Genomic DNA, 18,239 nt, shown 5'->3' with positions numbered 1-18,239 from the left:
TCTTGGTTTTTATTAAGTTTATGTGACTCATGATTCTTATTACTAGGATAAGCACAATCATTTAAAAAAATTTTTTTCAATGACTTTCATAAAATAATCAAGACAAAAAACAATTAAGACAATAGATTTCAGACTTTTGTTAGATCCAGAACCCTACTCAAGACTACACCTGGATATTTAGAAAGCAAAATAGATTAAAAAAAGGAAGTCCTTCTGGCTGAAGAATGGCAGGTGGCCTCTCCAAACTGTATGCATCTCTTCAATTTAAAAAGTCTATATTTAAAATAATCAGAATTTGTACCTGTTTTGATATTCATAAAAAGATGATGATGTTCTAGAAAATAAACTGCCAGCCATTATGATTTTATACAAATTAATACTATGAAATGTTTATTGATGAGCTGTAATATGTGAACTTGTAGTCAGTATACACAGAGTTTAAGGAATACACATTTATAATGCAAAAATAATTAAAAAATGATCATGGCGGCTAATGCTTATTAATTTTTTAGCTCAGTAGTTATTTAGCAGCCATGAAAATTCCCTTTTCCATTCTCTAACCTTGGTCACTGTCGAACACTAAAACCCTGATGCTACACTTTCCATGACAGCCCCCATGGAAATGACTGAGCATGGCAAAGATATTAATCTAAGCATTCTTGAAAGATGTGGGACTCCTGTTTCAGGAGGCTTCGGCTTGAGAACTCACTGTTGGCCTTGTAGAACTTTCTTAGGAGTGCAAAGCAGTCTTAGACTCTTCCACTCAGTTGTTCTTCCTTCTCTCTCTTTTAAGAAGTTTAGATGTACATTATAGTTTCATGTACCACCTGCTTTCCCTCACAGACTTTTACCCCAATAAACCTCTTATATGTCTAGTGAGGTCTTGGCTTCTGCTTCTTGCAGGACTCATAGCAACAACCTAATTCGTAGCAAATGTTCTATATCCTCATTGTATTCTAAAGCAATGAAAATAAATAAGTACCATTATTATCTCAATTTTACATGAGAGTATTTCTATACTATTTTTTGCAGGACATCTTTTCATAGTGACCAAGTTCTACATCTGTGGACTCTCTTGTTAATCCTATCCTTTCTATACTGGTTTAATGCAGAAAGAACCACTGCCCTTTTTTTCCCTTTCAACTTAGTCTATCAATTGCGAAGGATTCTTCATCTGCCTGTCTGTAGTCTCCTAAGCTCATATTTCAAAGTTTGTATTAGAATTTTTTCACAAAACTCTAGTTATCCTGCTCTAACTTTGAGCAAGTACATGCCAGTGACAAATCGTGAATAGACTTCTTCACTTTAATGTGCTTTCTAAAACATGCCTACAACTGCTGGAAGTTACCTGAAAAGTGGTTTTTCCTTGCATGGCTGTTCCTACTCTTGAGTATGCACATGCTCTGAGTTCTTTACAGTGCTAGGGCTTTGTGAAACAGGAATGTATTATAGGAACCACCACCAAATTTGACAGAAAGGAAAGAATTACAATTTAAGTGCCACAGATTGTCTGACAGAGCAGAAGTCATTTGCCCTGTCAGATATTAATCTGTCCATTCCTGATTCCACAATCCCTTCATCTTCTCCTGTGTTCAATCCTCTGCGTAATAGAACACTCTGATTTTACTGATTAACTTTCTCAGAACTCTCCAAGCACACTACTTTAGCTTTCTATGTACTTAATGTATTATCTCTAAAAAGTAAAGTTTCAATTATTTAATGGTAATTCTACAGTTAGTCTTCTAAGAGGAGTCATAGCACTTTCTAGATTATCCTTTCCTACTGGTTTCCTCGCTAGGTAGCGTCCTGCTGGTTCTTTGAAACTCAAAGTAAACTCATAGACCAAACGGATGGGAATGAAGATAGCCTCCAACTAGTCTGATTTCTTTTTGTTATGCTCACCTGCAGTATAATTTGAGTTAACTAGTAAGTACCTTATTTTTAGTATTTTATGGGATATATATTGGGTCTTAATGTTAAAGAAAAATATTTTATGGCACTTTTAAAGACAGTAAAGAAGGCTTTATTCAAGAGGGAAGGTCCACTGCAGTGGGGCTTTGTACTAGATAATGGAGATGAGGCACAACTCCAAATACAACCAGCACAAGTAGAGATTTATAGCCAAGGAACAAGGTGGGTGTCAGTGAGTAGAAAACTACTGAGAGGAGACATCAAGGCTAAGGGAATTCTTGCTGAAGGCAGACCAGGATAGTTAATTATTGAAGATGGGGGATGAATAATTTGATGAGATATCCAGGGTGATCAGAGACAATTGTTAAATTGACTGAGCAGCATTCTTTTTTTTTTTTTTTTTTTTTTTAAGATTTCATTTATTTATTTGAGAGAGAGAGCAGGTAAGAGAGAGCATGAGAGGGGAGAAGGTCAGAGGGAGAAACTGACTCCCTGTGGAGCTGGGAGCCCAATGGGGATCCTGGGACTCCGGGATCATGACTTGAGCTGAAGGCAGTTGCTTAAGCCACTGAGCCACCCAGGTGCCCCAAATCAGCAGTATTCTTGTTGAAACTGGACTAAGTTGACCAAGGACAGATCTGGGCTTAGAAGAGAAGGATTCAGAGGAACATGTCTCAAATTTGGCAAAGAGTTTCTTTGTTATTTAACTAAATAGAGTCAGCCTACACCTTTATAATATGAGGGGCCTTTTATTCTTCAACAACCTATTGCTTTGAAGAATTACAGTGGGAGTAAAATTTGGTCCTAAAACCATAACTAACTTATCTTTTTTCTTTTTTTTAATATTGAAAAAAGTTGAGGGCAGATAAGATATTGAAAATTTGAACAACACTTTAAGGGTTATATGCATGTAAACGATAATACTTACCAGTAAAAAATTAAGACATTTTGGATTACTTTCAAAATTGTTAATTCTTTTTGACAAGTTTAGATGTCTAAAAGAATCTTGTTTAAAGTCAGTTTCGGGGGCACCTGGGTGGCTCAGTGGGTTAAGCCTCTGCCTTCAGCTCAGGTCATGATATCAGGGTCCTGGGATCGAGCCCCACATCAGGCTATCTGCTCTGTGGGGAGCCTGCTTCCCACTTTCTCTCTGCCTACTTGTGATCTCTCTCTCTGTGTCAAATAAATAATTTTTTTTAAAAAAGTCAGTTTCACTTTTTTTTTTTTTCTTAACCAGTTAATGGTTATTAAGGAGGGTACATGTTGTGATGAGTACTGGGTGTTATACACAACTGATGAATTTTTGAAAACTACATCAAAAACTAATGATGTACTGTATGTTGGCTAAAGTCAGTTTCACTTCTAAGACAATACTTAGTATGGTCCCCTAGGAAAATAAAGTAATATATTGTGTGGTAATTTTTAGAAAAAATTTTTATATAATACCAAATCCTTTGGCAGGCTCATTTCAAAGTCATTTAGCAAATATTAGTTTTTATTTTATTTAAAACACCCCCAAAATTTCAGTTACATAATTTTCATCAGCTGTTTGTCTTTTGTGGGAAGAAATTTTTAAAGATTCAAAATGAAATTAAGTACTTTATTAAGTAACAGATTTGGAGACATAATAGTGAGGCAGTAATTTATCTCCTACATGAAGCAAAGAACCCTGTATATATTTTTAAAAGTCTTGGTAAATCTTACGAGTTAAATCAGCTGTGATTGTCTAAGAATCTTAACTGAGATAGAATATATACAATAAACTCTTGCCTAGAAATAGTCTAGTAGAATATAATAACAAAAAATATTACAATCATTGGATTTAACTATAGAAGAAAGAAATGACTGAAAATATCTTGAGTCTAGAGAATAGTAGAATATAAATTTCATGCAAGAACCTAAAAGTGTTGAGGCATCTTGAAGACCTAGAAGCACCATATTTCTCTCATTCCTAGTAGGCCCTCATTTATCATATTTTGTGTATATGAACATAATTATGATACATTTTTAAGAAAATTATAGCATAACCAAGTCATAAGAATTATAGTTATTCTGGCACTAATAATTTTCTCATTTTCCCTATATAGAATTATAGAATTCGATAGAATTGTATAGAATTATAGAATTTTTTGTACTAGGATATTATAGTATAACCTCTCTTAAAATCTAAAATAAGCAGATTTTTATATTATTTCTTTTAAAAAAATCAGAAGTTAGGAAAAAAAAAACTGAGTTTTTTGAAGTTGGCTTCCCCTTGCTGTTCCTCAAATGAAAATAAAATTGGTACAATTTCTCACAGTTCAACTGTATTTTAAAAACCTGAATTCCTTTAGTGGGAAAAAAAAAAAAAGAAACAATAACAGAAAGGAAATCCTCTGACCTTGGCCAGGTACATAATTATTTTGCAAATGAAGTGGTGAAGTGTGTGACTTTTTTAATGAGACAAAATTTGCATCAAGTTGTAATCTGATTGCTGGTGTACACCACTTGAACTTGACCCTGGGGTTAAACCAGTTTTAGTTAATTTATAAAAACAACACATACCTGTAAGGTTAGCCTGGATATATGATTTACTAATACTATTTTATATTTTAAAACTTTCACCTTAGTTCATTGCTTTCTTCTAACTAATGCACTGGAAACATTTTTTGAAAGTGATATTTCCATCTTTATTCTCTTTCCAAATCCCAGTTGGAAATATGCCAGCATTAAATGCCAATATAATAAGCAGGAGGATGAAGTAGACTTTAAAATGTATGAGTCTGTTTTCCTTCACTCTTTGTATAATTACTCTATTGTTACATTGTATGAATTGTTCTCAGTTTTTTTATATGAACATGGAACACATATTTAAATGTACTTTAATCATTTTAAAATAGAAAATAATTATTTTTCTGAATGTTCTTCCATGATTGACTAGATAAATCAGTACTTGGAGGAGAGGCACATGAGTCAGTGTTGATGGATTGCCTAAACAAAAGCCCTGTTGCTTGATTTTACACCTGTCAATGAGTTGTATGGTATGTGTAGAAAAATATATATCCTAGTGCTCCTCTATTTTCTCTGAAGAAGTATATTAATTATTTCACATTTGGAAACATTTAGAGAAAGTTGGTAGAATATATAAAGCATTTAATATATGTTATAACTTAATGTTATAATTTAACATTTAATAAAATGTTATAATTTTTAACTACCCTTTTTTTTTTTTTTTTTTTTTTTTTGAGAGAGAGAGCGAGTGGGAGTTCAGGGAGAGGCAGAGGGAAGAGGAAGAGACAGGATCTTAAGCAGGAGCAGAACATGGGGCTCAGTTCACGACCTGAGCCAAAATCAGGAGTGGGATTCTTAACTGACTAAGGCACCCAAGTACCTTTCACCCACTATTTTTCATTATACTATAACATAAAAGATGTTGCTCTATCAAATATAGACAACTAGGTTAAATCATCCACCTTGAATTCATGTTGTCCTTTACATAAATATAATCCTTCATGCCCCACATAACTATACCCTGTGGAATGATTGGGGAATAAACTTGCTGCCACAGAGGGGCTGGGTCTACAACAACAGACTCACTCACCTCCAGACACTATGAAAGTTTCATGTCTGCTAGAAAACAGAGGATCTGAAGGGCATGGCAATTGAAGGCAGTAAAAGAAAGCAGTGACTGCTAGAAGTCTGATGTGATGTACTTCAGTGGTTTTTAGAGAGTGGTACTGGGATAGAGAATCCAGAAGTAGATCACCATTTGCCATCAGTCTGAAGTATGGTTAAAGATTTCCCTGATCTGGGATTCAAAATCAGGACAACATAAAGTCTGCTTTGGACGGTCCTATCCTGGCATAATTATAAGTAACACACCCTATCACTCTCAAGACTTTCTGGTTTGAAATATAAACTACAGTTTCTGGATAAGACTTATAACTTAGAGTTTTTAGTCCAAGAAAAATGGCAAAACCAGGAAGATTGTCAAAACAGTGATCAAAGGGAGCAATTTTGGAGTAGAAGTATGTTTGAAAACAGAGCCTTTGAAATAGTCCAAAAACTCAGTTACAAACCTCATGTACAATATCAGACCTTACGTTTCAGGGATTGGTGTTGGAACTTTAGGATGTCAGGATTGCTCCTAGGCAGTATTTCTCAAACTCTCTGGTTACTGTAGAAATGTAAGAGACATTTGCTAAAATGCAGATTCTCAAGCCTCACTCCATCCCTAAGAATGAGACTCTCCTAAGGACATGGAATGTGCATTTTAAATAATCTTCCTGATGATTCCTATTCACACTGAAGTATAAGAACCATTGTAATAAGGGGCGCCTGGGTGGCTCAGTGGGTTAAAAGCCTCTGCCTTCGGCTCAGGTCATGATCTCAGGGTCCTGGGATCAAGCCCCGCATCGGGCTCTCTGCTCTGCAGGGAGCCTGCTTCCCTTCCTCTCTCTCTCTCTGCCTGCCTCTCTGCCTACTTGTGATCTCTGTCAAATAAATAAAATCTTTAAAAAAAAAAAAAAACCATTGTAATAAGATAAGAGAGGGGCCAGCAGTTTGAAAGAAACAGGTGCCATCTAAAATTTTGTGAAGGTGGATTGGTTGAATTTAAATTACAAATAAATACATAAAGTTAAAGGATCTGCAAGCTGTTTTCATGAGTCTTGTGTGATTTTGATTTTTGCATTGTATTTTTTCTAAATTGGGCTGTAATGTCCTGAGTACAATAGAAAGATTATGATAGAGCAAGCACAGGGTTTATTGGTTAGCTGTATCTTGCTACATGAAAGTTTTCCTAAACAAATGATATAAAGGGAAAGATGCCTTGAGGAAAAATGGCAACCCAAATGGGAAAAAGGAAAAAAAAAGAAGAGTAACCCAAGCTGTCTGTAGCTCTTTTGAGAGAGTTGGACCAGATATGATTTCTTAAAATAGAGATCTTTATGAAAATTTATTAGGGGGAAAGAGACATAATATATTCAAAATACTGAACTTATGATATGCTGGCTCTTAGGCAATACATTTCATAGAAACTGAGGGAATTTGTGTCCAAGTCAGCAGTGACTCTTCATGCACTTCAACCTTAGTGTTCCAGATGTGGTCCACAAGCAGCTGTGCTGACTTCTGAGAAATGCAGAATCCTGTTTGTTTCCTTGTTTGTTTTCTAGACTCCAGTCAAACAAACAAAAGCAAAGAAACACACTTATAAATACAAGGACCTAGTGGTTGCCAGAGGGGAGGAAAGTGAGGGGATGTACAAAATAGGTGAAGGAGATTAAGAGGTACAAAATTCCTCTGGGACGCCTGGGTGGCTCAGTCGGTTAAGCGTCTGCCTTCGGCTCAGGTCATAATCCTAGGGTCCTGCGATCTAGTCCTACATTGGGCTCCCTGCTCAGCAGAGAGCCTGCTTCTTGCTCTCCCTCTGCTTGCCATTTCTCCTGCTTGTGCTCTCTCTCTTTCTTTGGCAAAAAATAAATAAAACATTTTTTAAAAAATAGGTACAAAATTTCACTTATAAAATAAATAGGCTATGGCATGAAAAATACAGTGAATGAAACAGTCATAATACTGAAATAATGTACGGTGACAAATGGTAACTACACTTATCACGGGAACATTGTGTAATGTATAGAATTGTCAATTTACTATACATCTGAAATTTACATAATGTTACAAGTCAACTGTATTTCAATAGTAAAAATTAAAATGAAACGTAGCATCTCCAGTCCCACATAAGACCTCCTTGATCAGAATCTATATTTTAATATCCTCAAATCATTCATAGGTGCATTAAACTTGGAAAAGCACTGTTCTACAAGCAGAAATGTCTGACCTGACAAAAATTTGCTTGTATTTGGGAAGCCAAATCACAGTGGAAAGTGGAGAGTTAGAATGAGTCTACTAAAATATTATTACTCAAATGTTAACATTTTATTTCAGTCGTGCTATGACTCTAAAGTACTTGCGAGAACATCTGTTATAAAAGCAAAAGCTTCTTATTTCAGGTAGTTCAGAACAGGGTGATGCCCTCACAGTAGCCTGAAATTTTGTCTGCGATTTGGGGCTATCAAAGTAAAAATTTAGAAATGTACTTCTCTATCATAAGTGACATTTTAGTGTAGTAAACAGAATTGGATCATTGGCATCAAGTGTCTATACACCAGTATTGGTTCAGAGTGCATTTTGTGTCTCTGAGCTTTCAAGAGATCATTGACAGAGTTTTGTTTCTGGAAGAAAAATACATAACTGATATAAATCCCATAAGAACAAAATAAAAAATCAAGGAGATAGATTTCCTTAAATCTGAAGGGAGATAAGATATTTATAAAGTGTCTTTAGTCTGTAATAATGACTTCATATGTTAATGGAAAGACAGATTTACATATATATATGGTTAGAAATCTAGTCAACTCTTCAATTAAAGGGAAGCTGATAGAAGCTGATAGACATCACAGATAAGTCAAAATCATAGTGAACACAAGCTAATCAAACATTATAAAACATGAATTTAATGTCAGCCTATTTTTTTTCAAAATTATGTCCTTTGTTTCAACAGTTTAGATAGGCATTTCCTGAAGAGTGTTCCGTTGAAACTTAGTGCCTCCCTATGCATTTCCCAACATCCCCCAATTCTTGCTTACAAAGGGATTTCATGGAGCAGAATGTATGGGTAACACTGAATATTTTGTTCCCTTTTCATTGAACAGATGTTTATGGGATAACTTATAACCTATTATATGTTGGGCATTATATATTAAAAGGTATGAGTAAACTTGAATAGGGAGATCTGTTTAATTTGGCTCAATCTGGGCTTTTCAAAAAGTTAACTGAAGAACTTCTTTTTCATGAAACATCAATTAAAACTCGTTCCTAAACATGTTAGGAAAGGAGAACTGGGTAGCAAAAGGGAAGTCATGCTCTTATTCTCTTAGCATTTGTTCTTTCCACCATTGGGTCTCACATAGTTACTAGTCTTCATGTATCTCTAGCTCACACACAAATGATTACTTTCCCTCCTGAGAAATTCTAAGTAAATCTTTGCTTGTTTATTCCATATTAATCCGTTAAATACTACTCCTTGTATCTGTTATTGATGAAATGAAACCAAAGTTCATCTTACCATGGTTCTCTTAAAAAAAAAAAGTTTTTGTTTCTTCATTTTTATTCTTCTTGAAGAACTTGACACAGATGCCAAAAAAATAATTTACCCTAATTTTCGTTTTCATTAACAAACCATCAGTTTCTTTTTTTTTTAATTTTGTATTTCTTTTCAGTGTAACAGTATTCATTGTTTTTGCACCACACCCAGTGCTCCATGCAATCAGTTTCTTTATTCCGTATTGTATTGGGAGTCCTATAACACATTCCCTTTGCTCTGGTTATTCAAAATTTCAAATTTTCTTTGAGTGGTAAGTATAATACACTTTTCTTTAAAGTTTATGTAGCAATAAACACGTATGGTATCCAAAGCTTACTAAAAGATCCAAGCAATAGGCATCTCCTAATATGGGTACATTCTTGTGGGTTTGTAACAATTTTATTGTTTTTATATTTTATTTTATTTTTATTTATTTATTTATTTTTTGGGGGGGTGATGAATAACAAAGATTTAAATTCAATTCCATTGGGCCACCTGGGTGACTCAGTTAGTTAGGCTTCTGGCTCTTGGTTTCATCTCAGGTTGTGATCTCACAGTTGTGGGATCAAGCCCTGTGTCAGGCTCTGCATGCACTCAGCTGAATCTGCTACAGATTCTCTGTCTCTCTCTCTCCCTCTGCTCCTTCTCTCCTCACGTTCTCGTGCTCTCTTTCTTGCTCCCCCCTCTCTAAAATAAAGAAGATCTTTCCAAAAAATTCGCTTGGCATAATATACCAATATACTATTATGGATTAGAAAAGTATGTGTTTTACTGATGTACTTATGCCTCCATTTATTTTTATCCACATACAACTTGCATAAGTAAAATTAGCGATCTGTTCCAAAATATATCATTTATAAGAACATATCAACTTTGTATTGTGAAAAGTAACTTCTGTATTATATGAGTTTTAAATTATTTTGAAGCCCTTCAAAAACATAGTTTTATTTATACAGTTTTAAACTTTTGGAAATTAGATATAACCTCCTACTCTTTTGATAATAATTGATACTTTAAAAGAGTTTCAGAGCTTATAGCTATCACTATAGACAATATTTAGATTTTATCTTACTGAATGTCTCTCATTCAGGATTCAGAAATGTAATGATAAAACTGGTAAGCAATAAGGTAAATTAAAAGACAGTATTTTCTTTAAGATGTTATTGTAAAAGGACTTATCCAAATATAAATCTTGATAAAGTGATCTATTCAGGAACTGTTACTTCCTTGATTATGAAATATGAACACTGAAATGAATGATAATCCCCAGACATATTTATAATGTCTCTTTGGGATTTATGTTTTCACAACCAATGGAGAATATCATCATGAATTAAAATGAGCACTTAAATTACTATATCTGAATCATGTCTAAATAATCTGAATGCATTGGCATGAGATTTGAAATAAATATGAATCTTGAGAGGTAGAATGTTCTATTTATCTATTCATTTAAGTAATATTTATTGAATGCCTATTATATGCCATTCACTGAATAAAATTGAGACATATATAAATAAGACATGGTTTGAGTTAGTCTTGGACACAGATAAATACAATGCAATATGACAAGTGCTAAAGTAAGTGTTATATTAAGTATCATTATCCATTGCTAAATGACCAATAAGTATATTTTAACTAACAATACTTGTTCCTATAGGAATAGAAATAATGAGATTGATTGATTCATTCATTCAGCATGTAATTATTGAGCACCTACTTTGTGCCAGTCACTGAAAATATATAAGAAAGCAAAATTTAAATTTGTCTTCTGCCCTGGAGATTGAATTCCAGAGGTATGAAGAAAAATTCCTTATAAGTAATATGAGTATTGAAGGATGAGGAGTAATTCAGTAGATAGAGCAAAGTATGGGGGAAAGAGAGAGAGAAAGAGAATTAAGAGTGATAATTAATAAATGAAATTGGATTCTAACTTTATCATTATTTTGGGAGCATCTGGAAAGTTAAATCATCCATGAATCTTTTCCTTTATGTGCAATTCAGCAGGTAGCAATATTTTAAGGTTTTTAAGAGCTGTGGATGGAAGAGGGTATAGTTTTGAGGATGTTATTTAACTGTTTGAAGTGTCTCCCCTATATTAAGCCTCTAAACAAGTTGCTTATACTTTTGATGGACATGGCAGTGACAGTATCTGAAGAGGAATGTTTCCTTTGGAGCAGTAACTCTAATTTACATAATAGGTGCCTTATCTGAATAATTCTAGGGTGGTTTCTTCTTAGGAGTAAGGATTATGAATGGGAGATCAGTGGTTCCAAAATTCTGGTCCACAAACGAGCTACAGCAAAATGGTTAGGGTTTAAAATACAAACAAACAAACCAAATCAAACCAAAACTATAGAAAAGCTACTAATCTCCATACTCCAAAACTGGGATTCTGATTCATTAGTTGTATGGGTGGACCTAGGGCACAATTTTTTTAAAGATTTTATTTATTTGTTTGAGAGACAGAGAAAGACCATGAAGGGGAGGAGAGGCAGAAGGAGAGGGACAATCAGATTCCCCCTTGAGCAGAGCCCAGTGTGGGACTCAATCCCAGTACCCTGAGATCATGATCTGAGCCTAAGTCAGATGCTTAACCAACTGAGCCTCCTAGACACCCAAGGCATTTTTTACAGCTACTCAGAATATGCTGTTGTGTGGACAGACTTTGGAACTATTACTGAAGAATTAGTTATAACCACCCAGATTCAGGACTTTCAGATAGAAAAGGAAGGAATAAGATCATTTACTGGGACCCTGAATCTAGTAATCAGAATGAATATCCCTTTTTGTTGTTGTTTTTTTTTTTTTTTGAAGATTTTATTTGTTTATTTATTTATATATTTATTTGTCAGGGAGAGAGAGAAGGAGAGAGAGCATGCATAATGTGAGTGCAAGTATGCAAATGTGTTGTCTGAATTTTAACCACCTAACTGGAATCATTTCTGGGGATTGTTAGCATTTCTTCATCCAGGGAAGCTAGAGTCATGATCTAAGGTTGATCAGTATCCTGTTATATACCAATTTCTTTTTAGACTCATGCCCTTCTCTTTTGTTGCAGTCTCTGAGAAGGAAAAAAATAATCATCACCCACCTTTCAATGCTTTACATAGCAACTCCAGTGATTTTTGGTGGGGAAAAATCTGATCTTCTTTTGGACCCTACCACAAAGAAACCCAAATAGACATTCTTTTTATTGACTTTTTTTAACTTTGAATTATTCCTCTAAGTGTCAGGATCAGAAAGACCACCAGTCTTTGTAACTGAGGAGGTCATTTGAGTTCCAACCCAGAGAAAAAATGAGCTCTTTTCATCCTTCTCTGTATGTATCATGGGAATAATGCCAGAAATTTTGGAAAGGGCCTATCTAAGAATAATAAAATAATGATGAAGGCATTAATAATATTAACTAATTATAGAGTTTTAAAAAACAGGACAGATAATATAAATTTAGAATAATCTATATTTGGTTTGAAAGAACTAAGGGAGGATGGTAACGTGATTTTTGCCTTTAGGCTTAGAGAGACATATTTTGAGAACAATTTAAATAGTCTTTTCTAAAGAGACAAATTATGCTTACATTTATTAATTTGTCTGGAAAATGCCCTAGGTAGTTTAATCCTAATTTATATATGGGTGACCTGAGGCAATAGGATACGTAGATTGGGTGGGTTTTTTGGAAACAATCCAGCAGAATATAAAATCATTTGTGCTTACATATTGGACTGGTGTCTGCATTAAGTTTAAAATTCTGTTATTACTCAAATAAATGCTTATTTAGCACCAACTATAGGTAAGTCATGATGCAAAAATATATGAAACATTAATCCTGTCCTCAACAAGTTTATAATTAACAAAAGGAGAGTTGTATTTAAAAATCTGAATTTCACTAAGAGCATTAAGGTCTCATCAGTTGTACACACTAATTTGATTTAATTTTTGGTAAGATTATCTCTAACCAAAATATATAATGGAAAGAAGCTCTAGATTGGAATCTGTTATTTACTTTAACAGATTGCATCTTTTCCATCTCTCTGGGCTCCAGTTATGTAATCTAAAAAAATAAAGGAGCACGAATAGGTTTTCACTAAGTTGCTTACTTACTTTAAAAGTTTCTATTACAGGGGCGCCTGGGTGGCTCAGTGGGTTAAAGCCTCTGCCTTCGGCTCAGGTCAAGATCCCAGGGTCCTGGGATTGAGCCCCACATCTGGTTCTCCGCTCAGCGGGGAGTCTGCTTCCTCCTCTCTCTCTGCCTTCCTCTCTGCCTGCTTGTGATCTCTGTCTGTCAAATAAATAAATAAAATCTTAAAAAAAAAAAAAGTTTATATTATAGCATGTTAATGTTTGTGTGTATGCAGTATTGGTTTACAAGATTCCATTAACTGGAGAATGCCAGAGTTGAGAAGTTCTTGGTTCAGTTCATATACTAACTAGTTGTATGATTGTGGTTGAGTCAATGAAAGTGTAGAACCAGGTGATACATAATGTCATTTCCAGCTTTAACTAAATAGTCTCCCTGGTTATTCCTGGGTGGCTCAGTCTGTTAAGCATCTGCCTTCGGCTCAGGTCCTGGGATTGAGCCTGACGTTAGTCTCCTTGCTCAGCAGGAAGCTTGTTTCTCCCTCTGCCTGCTGCTTCCCCTGTTCGTGCTCTCTCTCTCTCTCTCTCTGAAAAATAAATAAAATCTTAAAGAAATAGTCTCAGTGGTTAAAGAGATGGAAGGGCTAGATCAGTAGCAAAAGTATTTAAGCAGACACATACATGAACTTGCAAAAAGTACAAAGAATTTTGTCCTTTCTCTGCTGTGTGGAGAGGGAAACCCCCCCCCACCACCGACACATATACCCCTAGAATCTATGAACACTAATCTTAAACATGGTAGTTTCTTAATAAACACTAAAAGAATGGATGAAAAAAACAAGTGCATTTGTGTCTTGAAATCTGCAGCCAACTTTGGAAGAGAGTCAAAGTCAAAGATCATATTGGCATAGAGGGTTCTGCAAAACAGCATTTCCCTAGAGACTCCTAAATATTCCAGTCACTATGATTGCAGACATTCTGTCCCCCATAGGTGACTCAAGGTTGTTTTAAAGAGTTTTGTGACGTAGCCTATAGCAAAAAAAAATTTTTTCAAAGTTAAGGAGCCTAATCATTGAATCACTTTAAGCAATTCACCAAATCTTTGGCCAAGAGAAAGCAAAAACTTTTACTTAAATTACAATATACAATAAGCATATTTTTGATGTTTATTATAAAACCTATTGTGTATGTTTGAAGACAAAGGACTTTAAAATCCTTTAACTTTTAAATGTTCGTATTTTAGAATGACTTGTTAGAAAAAAAAAAAACAGTGATCTTAATATAAATGCGAAATGATAAATACGATGTAACAGTAAGAATCATGGTATATAAACCTTTGCTTTTTGACCTGGGATGTTTTATGGACATATTTCTTCACCAGTAATTGTCTTAAAATGCAAAGCATCCTAATTTGGGGTCCATAGCCCCTGAATTACATTATCATGGTTAAAAACCCAGCAAGATATTACCTTGGCTGTTTGGTCCTCCAGTTCTTTTTTCCTCTATCAAAGGTTTTTTCAGAGAGCCCTCTTTGTTACCTTGTTTGAGATGTACAGGCAGAATATTTTATCTAGAATGTCCTGTTTGTTGCCAGATAATTAGGCCAATAAAGTCATTGATAACTTTATTTGGAAAAAAATAGGGAGAACTGTTTCTATGTGTTTGTTAATCCCCCACAGAAATGTGTGTTTTTAGTTAGTGATGATGCTTTATTTCACACCTTTATCTCCGTGCTGCGTTTTAACTCAGTTTTGGTAACATGACTTTTGCTTACAGTTTTTCCTAAGCTGCTAGTCACAAAACTTTAATACACAGGAATGATAAATTATAGAAACACATTTACTGCTAACTCTCTGAAAAACTTAGCAAAAAAAGAAGCAGCTGGTACTTTATTGCTTACAACTTCCTACGTATTTCCCCAAAGTTCCAGCTAAACAAGAATACATTTATGTTTTTTTTTTTTTCTAATTAAGTACAAAAGGAAAGCAGAGTCAGGAATTGATGAGTTTCAGATTTAAAGCATTTCTGTTGTAATTGTCAGGCAATCAATTAACCAATTTCTGAAGGATTTAATTTCTGTTTTACTGTTATGTTTCTCATTTCCTTCAGTTTTATCCTTCTAAGTGGAAAGCCTTTTTTATTTCTTTTTCACTTTTCAGAGAGAAAATTCATTCTGTAGGGATGAGCCAGACAAATAGATCAGTGATACAATTTAAATATAGTCTGCATGAAAATGTTTTCCAGATTTAAAATGTACAAATCTTTTTTTTATGGACTATCTCTAGATTCATACACTCTATCAGGAATTACCACACTTTAAGGGCTCAAAGGGATTAGACAGAAGAATGTACATTAAGAATGATTAACATCTGTCTTGGGGCACCTGTGTGGCTCACATGGTTAAGTGTCTGCCTTCAGCTCAGGCCATGATCCCAGGGTTCTAGGATCAAGCCCTGCATCTGGCTCCCTGCTTTGTGGAGAGCCTGCTTCTCCTTCTCCCTCTGCCTGCTGCTCTCCCTGCTTGGGCTTTCTTTCTCTGTCAAATAAATAAATAAAATCTTTAAAAAAATAAATAAAAGGATGATTAACATGTATCCTTCTAGAAATGAAGTTTCTAACATGAAACACATATGCATTAATTATTCATTATTTACTTTCAGTAATTTTGGAACTACATTATGCTAAGAACTGCAAACATTATTATTATTCTAAAGGTCAGGGCCCAAGATGGGCTTTTGGGGTGCTAATAAGATTTTGCTTCATGTCTTGAATAGTGGTTACATAGGTGTGGTCACATTGTGTTTATTCATTAAGCTGTACAACTGCAACTTGTGTACTTTTCTCTATGAAGTTTATACCAAAACTTTGGGGGCATGGGGAGTGGTAAATTCATAGGCTGTGGCAACATTAGGGTTTGGACATCTCCTCAAATTATCCAAGATCATCTTTCCGTTATTTAGGAAAAATGAATGCAATATTTCTCACCCCTTTACACACAAATAACCAATGTTACTTTAAAAAAAACCTTATATGAACATTCTCTGCTATTGTGCTTTTATGAAGAATTCTAATCTTCTTGTAAGCAGAAAGTACAATTAGTACTAAAATCCTAGTTATAGAATTTGGATATATATAAACAAGATCCATCTTTTTAAAATTTGTGTCTTCTAAATTAGTTGTAATCTGGTGTTCATTAATTTATCAAAAACAGAAAATTCCTATTATGTTGCAGATACTATTCTGTGGATGCAGTGATATAGTGAACCAAAGGAAGGAAAAAAAACAAAAAACAATTCTGCCCTTAAACTGTTCTAGGTTTTGTTATAATGCTGGTGTTAAACACAATAATAGTTTAATAATCGAGCTTTATATACATTAGATATTTTGAGGTTGGAGGCCTGACAGACTACTTCTGCTTGGTTCAGTCTGTGATATCATCACCAAGCAAATTATATCTGAACTGAGACTTCAAGGATGAGTAAAGAAAATGTATTATTTGTTACAGTAGGAAGTTCAGAGTAATGCAGATTATTTTCCATAGTTTTTTTTTAATTTAATTTTATTTTTTCAGTGTTCCAAGATTCGTTGTTTATGCACCACACCCAGTGCCCCATACAATACGTCCTCTGTTTAATACCCACCACCAGGCTCACCCAACCCCTCACCCTCCTCCCCTCCAAAACCCTCAGTTTGTTTCTCAGAGTCCACAGTCTCTCATGATTCATCTCCCCCTCCAATTTCCCCCAATTCACTTTTCCTTTCCTTTTCCTAATGTCCTCCATGTTATTCTTATGCTCCACAAGTAAGTGAAACCATATAATTGACCCTGCTTGACTTATTTGACTCAGCATAATCTCCTCCAGTCCCGTCCATGTTGGTACAAAAGTTGGGTATTCATCCTTTTGATGGAGGCATAATACTCCATTGTATATAAGGACCATATCTGCTTTATCTATTTGTCCATTGAAGGGCATCTTGGCTCTTTCCACAGTTTGGCAATTGTGGCCATTGCTGCTACGAACATTGGGGAAGAGATGGTCCTTCTCACTACATCTGTACCTTTGGGGTAAATACCCAGTAGTGCAATTGCAGAGTCATAGGGTAGCTCTATTTTTAATTTCTTAAGGAATTTCCACACTGTTTTCCAAAGTGGCTGCACCAGCTTGCCTTCCCACCAACAGTGTAAGAGGGTTCCCCTTTCTCCACATCCTCCCCAACACACATTGCTTATTGTCCTGTTAATGTTGGCCATTCTAACTGGTATAAGGTGGTATCATATTTTCTAGAGTTATGACATTTTTACCTGTCATTTACAATGTTGGCTTCAAAACTTAGTTCTGGTTATCTTTGTGATCATAAACAGGCTGCCAAAACGATTATGATAGCATGCTTCCTTTTCTATGTCCAACAGGAGAGGGGGAAAAAAAGTCACAATTCGTTAGTTCACAAGGAGTGCCATATACTTAGGAGAATCATATGTGTTGATGTGTACTTGAACATTTCAGGATTTTGTGATAAAGGTAGGAGTAGGGTGTGAGGCATGTGAAGGGATGGTTTCTGACCAGGCAGTCAACAACTGCCATCACAATGGAGTTCTTAGATATGGTGGTCAATGAGTAGGCTCCAGAGAGGCCATGGTTTCCTGAAAGTTTGTTCACGTTTTTATCTGTTCGTATATTCATTTTTCTGAGGACAGGGAGCAAATCTTTTAACATTTTCTTTTCTTTTTTTTTTTTTAAAGATTTTATTTATTTATTTGACAGACAGAGATCACAAGCAGTCAGAGAGGCAGGTAGAGAGAGAGGAGGAAGCAGGCTCCCTGCTGAGCAGAGAACCTGATGCGGGGCTCGATCCCAGGACCCTGGGATCATGACCTGAGCTGAAGGCAGAGGCTTTAACCCACTGAGCCACCCAGGCGCCCCTCTTTTAACATTTTCAATGTGATCTATGACGAACAAATTGAGAATCAGTGCTTTAAAAAATGGGAGTTAGAGTAATCATAATATTCTCTTGCAACATTTTTACTTATGAATATATTACCTTATTTTGTGTTAATAAAATAGGTAGGCTGGTGGTACCTACATTATTCTCATCAACATCATTGTCATCATCACTGTTACCATGC

This window comes from Enhydra lutris, unplaced genomic scaffold (genome assembly GCF_002288905.1).
Source record: "Enhydra lutris kenyoni isolate GAN:26980312 unplaced genomic scaffold, ASM228890v2 scaffoldscaffold1, whole genome shotgun sequence".
NCBI classification, from domain to species: Eukaryota; Metazoa; Chordata; class Mammalia; order Carnivora; family Mustelidae; genus Enhydra; species Enhydra lutris.
Note: the sequence above shows the minus strand (reverse complement) of the source record.